The sequence below is a fragment of the Sphaeramia orbicularis genome, chromosome 18, assembly GCF_902148855.1.
Source record: "Sphaeramia orbicularis chromosome 18, fSphaOr1.1, whole genome shotgun sequence".
Lineage (NCBI taxonomy): Eukaryota > Metazoa > Chordata > Actinopteri > Kurtiformes > Apogonidae > Sphaeramia > Sphaeramia orbicularis.
This window is the reverse complement of record NC_043974.1, coordinates 34,840,409-34,858,470: the sequence shown is the minus strand read 5'-3', so window position 1 is coordinate 34,858,470 and position 18,062 is coordinate 34,840,409.

Below are 18,062 nucleotides of genomic sequence, written 5' to 3'. Positions count from 1 at the left end.
GTCATCTTTTCATGGTCATCAGATATGACCCATTTGGACGTTCAGAGGCTCCGTAGTTACCATGGAAACACTGTCATCTTCTACAACATTGATTCACCAGTAAAACCCATGGAGTTGGATCAATGACAGTGGATGGAGATGCTTTTTTAATTTAGATTCTGTTATTGATATCTTTGCGAAAAAGTCACTTTTTCTTCAGTTTTCACAGTTTTTCTCTGTTTCAGTGAGAATACATGATTTTCACTGAAAAACACAAAATACAGAGGATAATATTATTTAAAAAATGGTGATAAATCACATGAAAAAAATTTAAAATACAGAAAAATTTATTTGGAAAGTGCCACAAAAGTAGCTCTTGGTCTTTATGGGTTAAAAAAAAAAAAAAAAAGGTTTGTTTTGAACCTGAGATAATACAGAATATCACAGTATGAAAACACAAGACGAATTTAACCCATAAAGACCCAAACACACACCATCGACCAAAACCATCAACTGATCTAAACTGTTTAATACCTGTTGATCCATTAATCCTATCAATACATGTAAATAATTGGTGTAAAATACAGTTCATCATCTTTTCATGGTCATCAGATATGACCCATTTGGACATTCAGAAGCTCTGTAGTTACCATGGAAACACCATCATCTTCTGCAATACTGATTCTCCAGTAAAACCCATGGAGTTGGATCAATGACAATGGATGGAGATGCTTGTTTTTAGATTCTGTTATTGATATCTTTGCGAAAAAGTCGCTTTTTCTTCAGTTTTTCTCTGTTTTCAGTGAAAGTACGTGATTTTCACTGAAAAAACACAAAATACAGAGGATAATATTATTTAAAAAATGGTGAAAAATCACTTGAAAAAAGTTAAAATAGAGGAAAATAAATCTGGAAAGTGCCACAAAAGTAGCTCTGGGTCTGTATGGGTTAAAAAAAAAAGATGATTTATTTTGAACTTGAGATAATACAGAATATCACAGTATGAAAACACAAGACAAATTTAACCCATAAAGACCCAAACACACACCATCGACCAAAACCATCAACTGATCTAAACTGTTTAATACCTGTTGATCCATTAATCCTATCAATACATGTAAATAATTGGTGTAAAATACAGTTCATCATCTTTTCATGGTCATCAGATATGACCCATTTGGACATTCAGAAGCTCTGTAGTTACCATGGAAACACCATCATCTTCTACAACACTGATTCACCAGTAAAACCCATGGAGTTGGATCAATGACAGTGGATGGAGATGCCTGTTTTTAGATTCTGTTGTAGGTATCTTTGCGAAAAAGTCACTTTTTCTTCAGTTTTCTCTGCTTTTCATGTAATAATCCTCAACTTTAATCTGAGCTTTTATGAACATCTACATGATCAGTAAATTTAATATGGAGAATACGTGATTTACACTGAAATAACAGAAAATACAGAGGATAATATAAAAAAATGGTGAACTATCACTTGAAAAAAAGTTAAAATAGAGGAAAGTTAATTTGGCAAGTGCCACAAAAGTAGCACTGGGTCTTTATGGGTTAAAAAAAAAATACAGAATATCACAGTATGAAAACACAGAAGACGAGTTTAATAATGAACCAAACTGACCAGCAGGTGGCGACGCTAAAGAGGGAAATATTCCCTTTAACAATAGATTAGGTACATTTTAACCAAAACCAAAAATGTGCACTCGATTAAAAATAAAAAGTGCATTTTAGCACTTATTCAAGAATTAAGCACAAGAGTCGCTTTTCCGTTGGACATCTGCGCAAAAGTTTACAGATACTTACTAAACGTCGACAAAACAGAAGTGCGTGATGTCGGTTTTCCATTAAATCACAAATGCGATGATTTGTTTATTTATTATTGTGAGATGACACGACAAGTCATTCCATAAAGATGTTGACAATCATAAATATGGTGTTGATTTACAGATATATTATTATTATCATTATTATTATTATTATTATTATTATTATTATTATTATAATTATATATTAGCCCTCTATTTCGTACTAAATTAAAAAAATGACTGGGTTTCCTGGTGTGTCCACACATACCGCGACATGTTTCTTCTTCTTCTTCGCTTGTTGTAACGTACATCAACATCCATTTTTTTAATTCACCTGACTCTAGCTGCGAACAAAGGTCTTTCCATTACAGTTTTGCGTGATATACCATTTGCACTATGCCCGAAAAACCACCTCTTGCCAGCACAAAATGAGACTTTTGGCGAAATTGTCGTTTTTCCATAAGGTAAATTTTTAACGTAATGTAACTTGCGCAATTTGAGGGTCAATGGAAAAGCGACTACTGAGGTTTTTTTCGTCAGTGTCGGTAAAACCATATCTGATGTTGTCGTTGTCATGGCTGAGTTTCACTGCGATAGAAATAGAATCTTTTAGGTCTTCTTTTGTTCTGTGAAATATCTGATGTTAATCATCATTACAGCGCATTACCACCACCTACTGTTGGGGAGTGGGAATCAACTCCATAAAAAATAAAGCACAGGGTTAGTTTCCGAACATTGTTTTTTGCCCAAAGGTCCGCAACGCACTGAAAACAGGTTTGCGACCCACTTTTTGGTCACGACCCACCAGTTGAGAATCACTGGTTTAGAGCGTATGCGACAGGTAAATATATCAAAGTTTAAGTCTTATTGAATTGTTTACTTTTTCGTTCTCCATTTGTGGTAAGTATTTGACACAACAGTATATTCGTTACAGTGTCAGGTGTTGCATTTAAAGCCCCGATAGATTATTACGTAGATGAAGAGCAGCTAGATTAAGTACAAATCAGATGCAGTAAATGTATCTACTGTAGATAATAACTACTTCATAAGCACAAATATTAGGACCATGGCTATTTTATTAAAGCCTTACTTAAAATCTTTTACTGCTTACGTTACATGTGTGGTGCAGTCGGAGGTGGTTGTTTATTTTATCTTTAAAATGAACAACCATCTGAGTTGGTTTTATCCATGATTAGAGCCAATTCACTGATTTCTACGTAAAGGATTTTGTTCAGTTTTCCCCCAAAAAATCCTTATTTTTGCTCCTGAGTGAATTAATGTCCCCCGCAGCAACATTAGCTACTATTAGCTTAAACAAGGAGTTAGCTAACGTCAATAATTAACCAGCTCTGAGCACAAAAACAGACTCCGAAACAAACTTCACATAAGAACACGAGAATATATGAACATTACGGGTCTAATGTGACATTTGAGCGTTCTTATGTGATTATAAGTCATGTGAATCTTTTTAGCTTCTCTTAAGTTAGTGCTAGCTGTTGTTGCTGCTGTAGAGGAGCAGAAATGGCGCCCTTTGGATTTTTTTTGCGAAAACAGAAATAATTGAATCCAGATCCTCTGCGTAGAAGTATGTTATCATGGACAAGTCAAAGAATGTGTTCATTTTTAAGGTATTTTACAATGTGTTCACACTTTGAAAATAAAAACACATTGAACGTACATTTCTTCACATATAAGACCCTCGTTCTTTTTTTCTGCAGTAACAGTTTTGCTTGATACTACAGTCGCGGAAAAACTTATTAGACCATCAAAAGTCATCAAAAACAATGGTTATGCGATCAAGTACTAACTCCTGAGTGTATCATGTGACTAAAACAGACAGAAAAGAAAACATGGAATGCCTAAAAGCACTGTTTTTGTCAGTACAATGCCATAGATATGTGTGACGTATTACTGTGTGATAAAGAAGGAGGTTGATGTGTGAGGAAATGAATGAATGGATGTTGATATGTGAGCAATGCATATAGGGATGGGAATCAATAAGAATTTAACGATTCCGATTGCATTATCGATTTTGCTTATCAGTCCCATTCCTTATCGATTCTCTTATCAATTCTCATTGGGTGAGGGAATAAAAGAGTACAAACAGGTGTAAAAATCCAAGGCACTCTCTTTAAACATTAAAATGCCTTTATTAGCAAGGCATGGTCATATCTAGACCTAAAGGTTAGGTTTAGATATGACCAGTGAGAAGCATTCCTTCCCAAACATTTTTTAGTACAAACAGGTGTGTTTGCATTAACGGTCTTTTATATTTCCATCGTTTGGTGAGGTGGGGGGTGTTACAGCGATTGTGAAACTAAAGACATTTTACAAATTCCTCTATTGCCGCACTTCTTCTTCGTGGAACTGGTTCGACTCTGCTCATCTCCCATTGTTGTGCACCTCATTTCCTTTCCCCTACCTTTGGAAAATTTTATTTGAGGAGGTACGACATTTGTTGCCCGCACCGGAACCGGAACTGGTGTTCACTCTGCCGCTAGATTCACAAGCGACGCTAGGTAGCGAATCAAATACGTGACATTCCTGTAAATGAATCCCATGCTGTGGACAAATGTTTGAACACATTGGAGGGATTCCACCCTTTAGAAGACATGGAAGCTTTGACAGTGTTCCAGTGGACCTGGTGTCGTCTGTTTAGACCGTTTCTGTCTCAACACCATGTTGGCTACGTTCTGACCAAAACAATGCAGCGTACGTGTGACGTCATTGAGCATGCGCAATGAAGGCCGAATTGATAAGCAGAATCATTAAGCAGGCAGGTAAACGATTCCAAGGAATCAAGCCACTGGGATCCAGTTCTCAAAAAGAACCGGTTCTTGATGCCCATCCGTAGATGCATATTTTGTTTTTATTATATACTTTTATAGTTATTATTACTGTTTATTACTATTACTATTTTTGACTCCGTATCCTGATAGTGCACCTAAATTTCATTGTACATTTTGTATAAAGACAATAAAGTATCTCATCTTATCTTATCTATTGATGTAAGTACTGAAGTGATTTTGGTTATTATCAACAAAACCATGGAAAATTACTAGATATCAGCTCTGAAATTAAACTCTTATGAGCTATTTTTGTTGTTATCATTATATTTGTCCAAATAAATGTACCTTTAGTTGTACCAGGCATTAAAATGAACAAGAAATTGAAGAAAACAAGGGTGGTCTAATAATTTTTTACGCATCTATATGTAAAATTCTCATAACAAGCACACAGTAAAAAAAACCAAAGTGTTTTCAAAGCTAAAAGAACAGACTTGATATAATAGTGTCACTTGTGTTTCTCCATAACATGTTTGTACACTTACAGCTACAATTATATAAAGGCTTGCGGCAATTTAGCGATATTTTTACACCTTCAACTATTATTAGAAAACCATTGTATAGTTGAGTGCAGCATTTCTTGATTTCCCAACATTCTGCCAGCGTTCGCAGTCTGCTTCGAACTGAGCTCAGTATCTGTGATGTTGTTATGTAACAGATTGTGGAGTTTCTGCAGCAGAGCCCTGTGCTCATTAAGGGGGAGCTAAATCAGCTGTCAGGTATCCAATAGGCTGCCTGATATATTCCTACCCTGCTGGGGCAGCTGGGTGGCTGTTTGCCTGCTAGCGATGCAATAGCCTGAGGCCCTGTAGCCCAGGGACTGCTGCTTTTTATTTATCCCACTTCAGCTCCCATCCACACTCTGGATCTGATGGCAAATCTATCTGTTTGCTTTCACATGCAGCGTTCAGAATGATGGTCAGGTTCATTCAAGACGCCAACCAATCAGACGGCGACAATCGTCCTGAGTGCGTTTTAGCATCAAAAGGCCTAATTCAGAGACGTCAGACTCATTTTAGGTCAGGGGCCACATTCAGAACAATTTGATCTTAAGTAAAGTAAGAATATAATAACCTATAAATGATGATTTCAAATTTTCTTCTTGATTTAATATAAAAAAAAACCAAAAAAAACAATAAAATGCGAACAAGTGGTGCCAGGTGCAACAAACCCCGCCCCTTGCACATATTGTAGCTTATGTTGGCATCGATTCAGCTGATGTCATCATGTCAGTTGTCTCTATATATGTGCCAAGTTTGAAGTAAATTGAAGTAAAATTGATGTTCTATCTATAAATTTTTGTTCCAAATTTTCTTCTTGATTTAATGTGAAAAAAAAAAAAAGCAATAAAATGTCAACAAGTGGTGCCAGGCACAACAAACCCCGCCCCTCGCATGTTTTGTAGCTTATTTTGGCATCGATCCAGCTGATGTCATCATGTCAGTTGTCTCTATATATGTGCCAAGTTTGAAGTAAATTGAAACAAAATGGATGTTTTTATAGACATGTGAAATTTCACCCATTCTAAGTGAATGGGAGAAAAAAAGATTTGAAAATTCATAAAAAATTTGAACTTTGACCTACTTTTCGCAAAATGTAATGAGATCTATTCCGAGTCACTGGTAACGTATAAACCAAATTTGGTATGAATTCAACCAATAGTTTTGTTGCTAGAGTGTTAACAAACAAACAAACAAACAAACTGAACCAAAACAATACCCCTTGCCTACCTTTTGGGGGCCAGGGTAATAATAGCATAGTAGCAAGGTTATTATCGTTAACGAAAACTAACAAAATGATGAAAACTAGAATTGTAAAAACATTTTCGTCAACTGAAATAAATAAAAACTATAATTAAAAGAAAAAAAACGATAACTAACTGAAACTGTATTGTGTGCTTAAAAAGCTAACTAAAACTTACAAAAATTAAAGATAAAATTCCCCTCATTTTCGTCTTTGTCAATGTTGAATTGATACGAAATCAACTTATTTCGCTCTAGCGATTTTAGCTAGCGGCACCATACGACACTTCACGGTCCGTCACTTCTCGTCACTTGTGGTTCAGAGTCGTCTTCTGGTCCCCACTCTACCTGGAAACATGGAGACTAAAGCAGCAGAGTCCTGTCTGGGATTTATTTGAATACGACGGAGAAGAAGAGAAAGATATGAAAAAATAAAATTAATGCTAAAACTAAACTAAACCTAAGCATCTACAAAAAAACGAAAACTAATAAAAACTAACAAACCTGCTCTAAAAACTAATTAAAACGAACTGAATTAGAGAAAAACAAGTCAAAACTAAATAAAACTAAACTATAATGAAAAATCCAAAACTATTATAACCTTGCATAGTAGTCTATTGACCCTTTGCACATTACATCACGCTCTGTTCGTGCCGCAAACGAGCGTCATGACGGACGGTGGAAGTGCCGGATTGTACACTGGACGGCAAACCGGCTAATATTTAACTTTAATATTTAATCTGAACATTCTCGTTTTTGTTCGTTTTTTACCCTGCTTTACACGTCCAGCGGTCCCACACAACAGTTCCACCCATGGTTTCAGCTGGTTCCAAACAGAACCTGGATCTGATGGACCTGATATTACAGATAGAACAGGCTCTGTTTGTGTCCATAGCATATTAGCTCCACCAAATGCTAGCTAGGTGGTAGACTGGGTTAACTACTACTGTCATAAGTACCTTCAATATTAGCTCTGCTGTTGTAGTGGCTGCCTTTGTACCAGCTCCACTATGTTCTATGAAATACTGTTATTGTCATTCTGCTGTTCCATATGTTCTAGTGGTGGAACTGTATATATAACTGTGTGTAGATAGTAGAAAGGCAGACACTTCAACAACAGAGCTAATACTGTAGGATACTGATGATAGCCACTGACATTGTTACACAGTGTTCGTTCATTAGAGCTGCTTTTGGTTCCAGTCTGTTTGAGTTTGGATGGCATGATGGGGGAAACATGTTGAAAACATACACAGCTAGCTAGCTAACGTTAGCTGTATCTTTCCTTTACCATTATGAGATACATTCCTCTGCCGTGAGCGCAGTACAGCGACTCCGTAATCTAACCTGAGACTAAGAAATGGTATCATCCAGACTTCAGTCTGCTTTTAGATCAGCACCGTGTATGGGGACACTCCATGTAGAACAGAATGGGACAGACCGTGTGCTTTAAACTCCAGTAGACTGGAGGATTTTGCTAGATCCATAAACACATCAGGAGGGAGAAGGTATGGGTCTGTAGCTAGCCCTGCTATTGCTAGCTTCTCCAAATAGCATTCTTTCTGCTGTCCAGTAAGGTGAGTCACTTCGCAGGACAACTTCAAAACTATATTTTCAGTGCTGGTAGCCATAATCTGTTGCTCATTTGTTTGTTTGTTGTGTTGTTTTTGCCGTCCACCATGGGCTGAACCCCTAGTCACGTGATAACTGTGATGTTTGTGCAAAGGGTCAATAATTAAGGACAACTCCAAGTTTTTCTCTTTGTTTTAGTGCAAAAAAAACCCTTTAACTTATGAAAATATTTTCATTTACAAACTATCCAAACAAAGAAAATTTAATAACCTGAAAAAATTTAAATTTCATTAGAAAAATTATTAAACCTCAACTTATCATTTATACACGTGTATTATAGAATGGGTCTACAAAGGTACAAAACATTTAGTAACAGGCAGAATATTATTAAAATTTAGTGATGGGGACGAGACCACCTATGTCCAGACTGAGTCTTTGAAAGGTCGAGACCAAGTCAAGACAGAGACTGTCAGTTTTCAAATGCAGTCGAGACCGAGTCTTTCAGGATTCAAGACCGAGTCGAGACCAAGACCATAAAAACAATTCAGTTTTCTTAACCATGATTTAACATCACTCCAGTTAACATTCAACAGTGAGGCCTGCAGACAAAGCCGGACTGGGAATTGTTTATATATATATATATATATATGTATATATGTATAGCCGAATATAGAGCCAGTGGGTCACTTGGGCATTTTCGGAAATTTGTCGTGACATGCATAGTGGGAAGCAGACCTCTACGCAGCTGCAGTAGCAGCAACAACAAACATGTCGACCAAGTGAAAGTGAGTGCATGGAACTCCACTTCCCAAAATGCACGTCACGGCAAATTTCCAAAAATGCCTGGGTGACCTACTGGCTCTGTTTGTAAACAAATGGATTGTTTATGGTGGAATACACTCTGAAATTGTTCACAGTGAGGGAAGAGATCCAGATGCGTAATCACAGAAAGACTTACAGATTCATGACACTTAGACTATGACTGGGGTTTTACAGATTTGATGAAAAACTGGTGACAGAAGTCATACACAGCTTTAAGTTCTTACATCAATATCTATGGAATTGTACTGACAAAAACAGTGCTTTTAGGCATTCCATGTTTTCTGTCTGTTTTAGTCACATGATACACACAGGAGTTAGGACTGGATTGCATAACTATTGTTTTTGATGACTTTTGATGGTCTCATCATTTTTTCATGGACTGTAGGTAGCTGGGATAGGCTCCTGCACCCCCATGACCCTCTTGAGGACAAAACGGTTCAGAAGATGAATGAATGATATTATATAAAACGAGTTCAACACCCTTGACTAGGGATGGGAATCGATAAGAATTTAACAATACCAATTCCATTATTGATTTTGCTTATCAATCTGATTCCTTATCGATTCTCTTATCGATTCTCATTGGGTGAGGGAATAAAAGAGTACAAACAGGTGTGTTTGCATTAGCTGTCTTTTATATTTCCATCTCTGCGCAAAAAATACACCATATACAGTATGTACAAATAATAATAACAGATGACGGCGGGTCTGGTTCGGGGGGGGGGGGGGGGGGGGGCAGGCATGCAGTGAAAGTAAAACTAAAGACACTTTACTAATTCCTCTATTGCCACATTTCCACTACATGGAACCAGTTCGACTCTGCTCGTCTTCCGTTGTTGTGCACCTCATGTCCTTTCCCCTACCTTCAGAAACTTGTATTTGAGGGGATACGACGTTTGTTGCCCGCACCAGAACCAGGCCCGGTATTCACTCTGCCGCTACGTTCACAAGCGCCGCTAAGTAGTGTATCAAATATGTGACATTCCTGTAAATGAATCACATGCTGTGGACAAATGTTTGAACATATTGGAGGAATTCCACCCTTTTGAAGACATGGAAGCTTTGACAGTGTTCCAGTGGACCTGGTGTCGTCTGTTTAGACCGTTTCCGCCTCAATGCCATGTTGGCTACGCTCTGACCAAAACAATGCAGCGTACACGTGACGTCATTGCGCATGCGCAACGAAGGCGGAATCGATAAGCAGAATCGTTAAGCAGGCAGGCAAATGATTCCAAGAAATCGAGCTACTGGAATCCAGTTCTCAAAAAGAACCGGTTCTCGATTCCCATCCCTGGTCAAGGCTAAGTAAAAGATTGTTGTAAAATGGCTACGATCTGAAAATGAGGCACTTTCTGAGCAGATATATAACTCTATATATTTTACACACTCAATAATCAGCCATCATCGTACTCATTGAATCACTGATTCTTGTGATTTTTTTTTTTTTTTTAAGAAAATACAACAAATAAAACACTGATCTCCATGTCCTTTGTACCACTCTCTGATTGGTTTTCACTCCAGGAATGAGAGCAGCAAATAGCTTTTCGTGAATGTCATTTGGCACACATCCCCGTTGGTTTTCCACAACCAACAAGATGAAAGTGAAGAAGGAGAAAAAAAACCAACACATCTTCCATCAGTCAAAGTGCTTCAGGGGGCGTGTCCTATCCAGCTGCTCTCTGGTTTTGATTGGCTGTCCAAAAAAAAAGGGGAGTAGGGGGCGGGGCTTTGAGGCAATCTGTGTAGTACCAGATTGTTTCCACAAGGACGACGCACTGACATCAGCACTCTAGAAAAAACAGAAAGACAAAGGAAGAAAAAGAACCGGTTCTCGATTCCCACCCCTACCCTTGACTGTTACTATCTTTAGTGTAAGTTTTGCATCGAAGGTCCAGATTGGACACCCAGGTGGGCCGGTTTTGGATTGCGAACCATATTTTCGACACCCCTGTCCTAATTGATCAGCTGCTTAAACAAAGGCTGACCCTCTATGTCTAAAATCCGTTTTGGCTTTGCATCTAAAGGGAACAAAACAATACCAGTGTTATTTTGATCTCTCCCTGGTTCTGCATTTTAATTTAAGCAACAGATGCCAAAGCTGATGCCAGCAAAAAACAGCAAACCCTCGTAGGCTCCAAGTCTCACAACAGCTGGAAATCCTGCCAATCACGCAGACAGTGTCGAGAGCAGCACTTGAACGCCTCACAAGACAGCGCCGCATCACAGGCATCTGGAGGAAACTTTGTATTGCGTCACTGCCATATGGCGACTGTAAAGAGCTTTTCCTGTTCGAGACTTGAACAAAACCCGCATCCGCAAAGGGAGCGGTCGGACAATCTGCAGGGGATCAACAACTCCTCACTTTACTCAACGATCATCGTGTGTTAAATCACTCACATGCTTCACCCAACACAGCGTGGGTGGAAAAGAAGCAGTTTGAACTGGACGCTTATTTGGAGGGAAGGGAAAAGAAACTGCTAGCGTTGTGGATTTGTGCGCCGACTGGGCATTTTATTATTCTAACCTTTATTTAATCAGGAAAAAGCTGATTGAGATGAAAAATGTCTTTTTCAACAGTGTTCTGGCCAAGACAGCAGCAGAAGTTACACAAAATAAAAACCCCAGCCATAAATCCACACTAAAAAATCCACACTACAAACAAAAAGTTGAGGATATTTTTAATTTTTGGGCTTTTTTTTTTTTTTCAGTTGGGATTCTTGCACGGGGCTTTTTACTTTTTTTGTGTGTGAATTGAATTAAAACACATTTCTGTAATGACCAGACAGACAGTTTTATTTCCAAATGGCAAAAATTACAAAACAAATCCCCCCCCCCCCCCCCCCCCAAAAAAAAAGAAATATCCTTAACTTTTCGTTTGTAGTGTACATAAAACACATTAACAGTCAGTTCTAAAACCACACATAAAACACTAAAGAAGAACATACATGTAAAACAAAAGCATCTCAAAGCAGAACCCGAATCAATCAATGAGAAAAACATCTACATCCAGGTTTGCCCATTTATTTAAAACGACTTTGAATGTGAGACCAGTTCCTTCTGTAGGTTGTTCCAGGCAGTAGAACCAGAACCTTTAAAAATCTTTCTTTCCCGGTTCAGTTGTGACTTTTGAAACTCAGATACAGATAACAGATTCTGGGACCGGAGACTGTAATTATTTAAGTCATTCCAACAGACGTAGACCAATAAATATGATGGAAGTGGACCTAAAATACATTTATCAATATTAGAATACTCGTGTTTCAGCCTGTCCATCCAACTCGAGCGTATAAAAGACAATGATGAGTCCGAGTTCTGAGGTCCAGGACTGGAGTGGACCCCTTTTTCAGCCCGGGAGTTTCATGCCCAAACCACTTTTGAATAAATGAAACAGCAGCTAGCTCTTCCAATGCCTTTTCATTGGTTTTAAGCTCAGGTATATGTTGTTAAGTTCACAGAAAAACCTTCACTTTAACAATATTTACTTATGTACAGGAGCAATGAATTGAAATTAAAATTGCATTTTTATTCCCAACAGAGAGGTGCTCAGGGTATATATGTGTCGAGGCCCAAAACGGAATCTGGCCCGATTCAGAATCGGGCCGGCCCAGAATGGAATTCTATTCTAGACCGGCCTAGAATGGAATCCTGCTGCTATAATGTTATTTTTATACCATGTTTAATGCAAATGATCCATAATTCCATAATTTGTCATAATTTTACATTTTCGGTCTTACATACCTTGAGTAACTATTGTCAATTTCAGTCGATTTCACTGTACCATATATTGGTGGGGAGTACCACTAGGTTCTATTTGTAAATAAAGTGTATTATAGTTTACAATTAAAATGTTGTTTGTTTCATTTTTTTTCACATATTTGCAAATTCCATGTATTGATTTTTGTAATAATTTAGATAATTTGCATTAAACATGGTATAAAAATAACATTATAGCAGCAGGATTCCATTCTAGGCCGGCCTAGAATAGAATTCCATTCTGGGCCGGCCTGATTCTGAATCGGGCCAGATTCTGTTTTGGGCCTCGACATATACATACATTTATGATATCCTTCTCTGAATTGTTATGTTCCTGCTTTGTTTACAGAACATACTGTGCACTACAGTCATATTTCACAACATAATTTACACTTCAGTCTTAACGAACCCTGAAGCTTAAATATAAACGTCACAGTCTGAAAAGTACCAAGACAATCAGATAGAAAATAGGTCAATCAACGGTAAACGGAGACTGGGCTCAACAGGAAGTGCTTCGGACTGTATTGCAGAAGTTCTATTCTCAGTCAGAGCAGCAATTTTTTAATAAATATATCTAACATGTACGGGGCTAACTGTTTCCAAAAGGTTTTATAAAACTCGGAAGGAAATCCGTCTGGACCAGGGCTCTTACCACTTTGTAATGATTTAACTGTCGCCTCAAGTTCGATTGCAGTAATTGGACGCTCCAGTTCCCCGGCCACACCCTGATCTAAAGAAGGGATGTTTAAATTATCAAAGAAAGAGGTCAGATCTGCAGGAACATGGGAGTGGTCAGATGAATATAGTGATTTATAGAATTCCATAAAAGTTTTATTAATCTCCAGTGGATCTGATGTAATACAGTCTACTCTCGTTAAACCGCCCGCCGTTATACCGCCATTTTTGCTCACCACCGACCAAAACCATTGCACAAAAATCCCCAATGCATTATTCCATTAGCTACCACTATTTCCGCCTATCGCCATCCACCAGCCCAGTTCCATGCACAAACAACACTTATACCATTGATTTCCCGACCGTTATACCGCCAGTGTGATTGTCATCGAGTACACATAAATTTTAACAATGCACTGAAACAAACGCGCCAGACGCTGATCGCGACAAGCTACGAGTAGGTCTACGGAACGGCCACCGTTCATTTATCGCAGAACACTCAGTAGGTCAGGATGTCGGGAAGAGGACGTGGGATTAAGCCAAAGCCTCAAGATGATGGGGTGTCATTTCCCGACACGGTATAATAATGCTTAAAATGTTTCCCCACTTTAAATGATCCCTTACAATATAATAGAATCAAGATTTATTTAGAACGCGATTAGAACGGGTTAACGGAGGCAGCATAGACATCATATAGTAAAGACATGCACATTATGGACGCAACCCGTTGTAACGCCATTTTCGCTATACCGCCAATTTGGCCGTGAACGGAAGTTGGCGGTATAACGAGAGTAGACTGTACCTGAACCTGTTTCAATCTGTGGGATTAACTGGGATGAGGATATCTGACGCAGTTGATGAGCCAGTAGTGTACTAGTTTTGTCTCCAGAGCAGCAATTTTTTCTGCAGATTTTTTAACGGGGGGGGGGGCGCGATGCCGAGGGCGTCGGTAGGTAAATCCACCAGGTTTACACTAAACTCTTCAGTAGCTTCACTTTTCTTAAACCTGGTCTTCTGGTGACCTCCTGCCCTCCATCACCACCTACTGACACTTCACAATCTTCTGTTGGTATATTCAATAGAAAAGACGACTCGTGGGCCCAACGATCTCAAACATTCGGTAGATGGTAGATGACGCTGTCAGATGAATGCAAGAAGAAAATTACAGAAGTGACAGATCAGTGTCAGAATTCTTTTCCCCATCCAAACGGCCCAAACTCCAGATTGACATCCTCCCAAATCTCACAATCAGTCACTCCGCCCGTACTGAGGCTTGTAATCAGTGTTTGGAATAACGGTGTTAAAAATGACGACATTACTAACACCGTTATTGTTTTCCAGTAACGGGTAATCTAATGAATTACTATTTGAAACGTTACAACACCGTTACCGTTACCGGCAGTGAAATGTGGTGCGTTACTACGCACTGATATCTAGCAGCTGTTATCTGTCCTGGTTCAGCCAGGCAGGAGAGGTGTGACGTTCACGGATGAGTCGAGTCTTTTGAACGGCTCTTTTCAGTGAACGATAAGAACCGATTCGTACATTAGGATAATCTCAGCATTATATAAAGCCTTAATAAATCCCGATAAGCAAACAACTCGCTATGTAAAAGTGAAATGGGAAAGAGAATTTGACATAGAAATTGATGATATAGATCGGCTAAACATGTGGAAATTACATCATACAACTACTAGCTCTCAGACATGGAGGGAATTTGCCTGGAAAAACCTTATAAGATTTTTTATTCCACCCAAGTTTAAAAGTAAACAGTTACAGAGGCATCAGGAATGTTGGAGAGAATGCGGGGAGATGGATGTTGACCATTCTCATGTGTTTTTGGAAATGTTCAAAACTTTCGGAATACTGGGAAATGATCTGCAATGTCCTATGTCAAGTATTAGGATACACAATTCCAAAGAAAGCTGAAATTCTTTATTTATGCAACTTTGGTGATGGCACTATACGTGAATATGATAAATATTTGGTAAAGGTGATGTTGATAGCTGCAAAAAAGTGTATAACAAGGAATTGGGGGAAGATGAACATGTCATCAAAGGATCAATGGATAACTATGATCGAGGACATTTTTTTTTTTTTCCACAATATTTTTTATTAACTTTTTAACAGCATAAAATCAGGCACTTACAATCAATGTATGCTGTCAGTTTGCTTCATTAAACTCAAAAACAACAAATACAAAAATAAATAAATAAGACGGCTGCAATCTAAGTCCAAATATTGTCCAATAATCCTGTTGATTATCTTCCTAATCCCCAATCAGGTGAACCGTCCATTAGATGTCAGAAAACACTGAAAAGTTTTCAGTGTATACCAAGGTCCAAAATGGCGCCCTCAGTTGTCTCCCCCTGTTCACAACCAAGATCCAGCGCTGATCTTTTGAAGGACAGTATTCAAACTGATAATTGATCACAAAAAACAAAACAAAAAACAGTAACTATCAATTCGACAGTTAACAGCCTATCCAAAAACTGTTTTAGCTCTAAAAGCAACAAAAACAAACAAAAAACCGACAAATGAACACAGATTCAACAACAATTTGCTTCTCTTATATTAATGAATGGTAATCTATACTAAGTGGATTTTAAATTGTAGTAAATACAAAATGTAGTGCATACTTCAGAAAAAAGTAAAACTTGTAAAAATGTAGGAACTGTACTGCCTACAGCAATCAGTCAACTTGAACATCTGTTAAATCAAGATTCTTGGCATAATTAATAAAAGGTCTCCATATATTCTCAAATATGTGCTGTTTAGCCTTCAATATGTAAGTGATCCTTTCTAATGGAAGGTCTGATAGCATTTGTCTCATCCAATGAGCTGTATTTGGTCTGTGAACATTTTTCCATAACTGTGCAATACATTTTTTGGCATACAGTAAGCTGAGGTCTATAAAGGTTCGTTCATTTTTACTATAATTCTGTGTCTCTGAATATAAGCCCAGCAGAAAAAGCTTAGGGTCCAGCGAAATGATCGAGGACATATTTGTAATGGAAAAACTAACACACAGATTGAGACTACAAGAACCACAAACGAACAAAAAGTGGAAAAAATGGACATTATATAAGCAAAATAATTGATAAGACTGTGCTACCCAGACTTATTTATTTATGTTGTGTTTTTTTTGTTGTTGTTGTTCTTTTAAAAGTAATAAAATATAAGTTACAAAAAAAAAAAAAAAAAAAGAACCGATTCGTTGCGAGCCGTTCTTATATTCACATCACCCACACTGTCTTCATGCTTCACCTGTGTGTCCATGAGTCTGAGCTGTCCACGCTGCCTTCACCTGAACGACTAATGACATCTACGAGTTTGAGTTGTCCGCAGCACACCACATTCACTTGAACGCAGCTATGTGCGAAGCTAATTTAGGGGAGGAGTTATCCATGAGTCTGACTGACTGGACTGAAGACATTTACCGCTGGATCAGGGAGGAATGACCGTAAAAACTGGAGATGTGGGATTAACTGGAGGAGCATCTTCTTCCTATAAATGCAGATATGTAGTTATGGGGTGGAAAAGCTGGGCCCAGGTGGACCCCAGCCTCACCACAGTCCTGGTCTTCAGTACCTGTCTGCTGTTCTACTCTATACCACTGACCCATGAAACACACTCAAAATTCAGTTTCCTTTTACATATTTGAAGGTTTTTCAAAAAAGTCATGCAATAATTACTTTCCCTGGTAACTAGTTACATTTATGAAGGAGTAATTCCGTTACTAATTCAATTGCTTTTTTGGGAAAGTAACTAGTAACTATAATTAATTACTTTTTAAAAGTAATTTGCCCAACACTGCCTGTAATAAACCTCGGTGCACCGGGATAAACAGTATCAAGCACATTTATGTTATGTTATGTTTTATGTTTACGCATTTGGCAGACGCTTTTTTCCAAAGCGACTTACAGGGGAAAACCAATTAAATCACTCAATCAAATTTTATTTATATAGCGCCAGATCACAAAAAAAAGTCATCTCTTGAGATTTTATATATAGAGTTGGTCAAAACCAGACTCTAAGTCAATTTACAGAAACCCAACAGAATCTAACAAACAGAATTTAACCCTTTCATGCATGAATTATGAGAACCTTAATCAAATTTTTTTCCTGAGTGTTTTTATTCCTCTTTAGGCATGAAAAAACAATGCAATAGATTTTTTTTTTTTTTTTTTAAGCTATTTTTCATGGAGTTACAAAAATATCCACTCAGCTGGACACCATACGTTTAATTTTTGAAGAAAGGAAACATGTATTCACTGATATACTGTGTGAAAACTATGAAATAAATGTTTTTTTAATGTTGCTAATCTGATGTTTTCTCACATTTTAACATACTATAATAGTAGTTATTGCGCACTCAAAAAATATGCAAAAAAACAACAAAACACAACAACTTCTTGTTTTTTTTTTTTGTTTTTTTTTAATATTAATTACAGTCTAATAACAATTAGCAATTGATTTACACTAAAATCTGTTGCTATAGATCAGGTTTCTCAAGAACTGCAAAGTTACAGTAACGGTATGAATGCAGTGTATTATGGGATGGTGCATAAGTATCCACTGTGTTGGTTGATATGCAACTAAAACAACAAAATCCATGAATAAACAAGACAACAGTTGTAGAATAACTGTCCTCTGCAGTGACCACTATGCATGAAAGGGTTAAACTGAGACGACACATTCAGAGAAATAATGTCCCCGTAATTAAGTACAAACGTAAACACTTCTTAGCCTCAAAAGAAAGATTTTATCAAGATTTAGCAAGATTTTATCCGGAAATAAAAACCCAATTTTTGTTTCAGTCTCATTACTAGTTGCTGTACGTGAAGGGACAAGGTTATA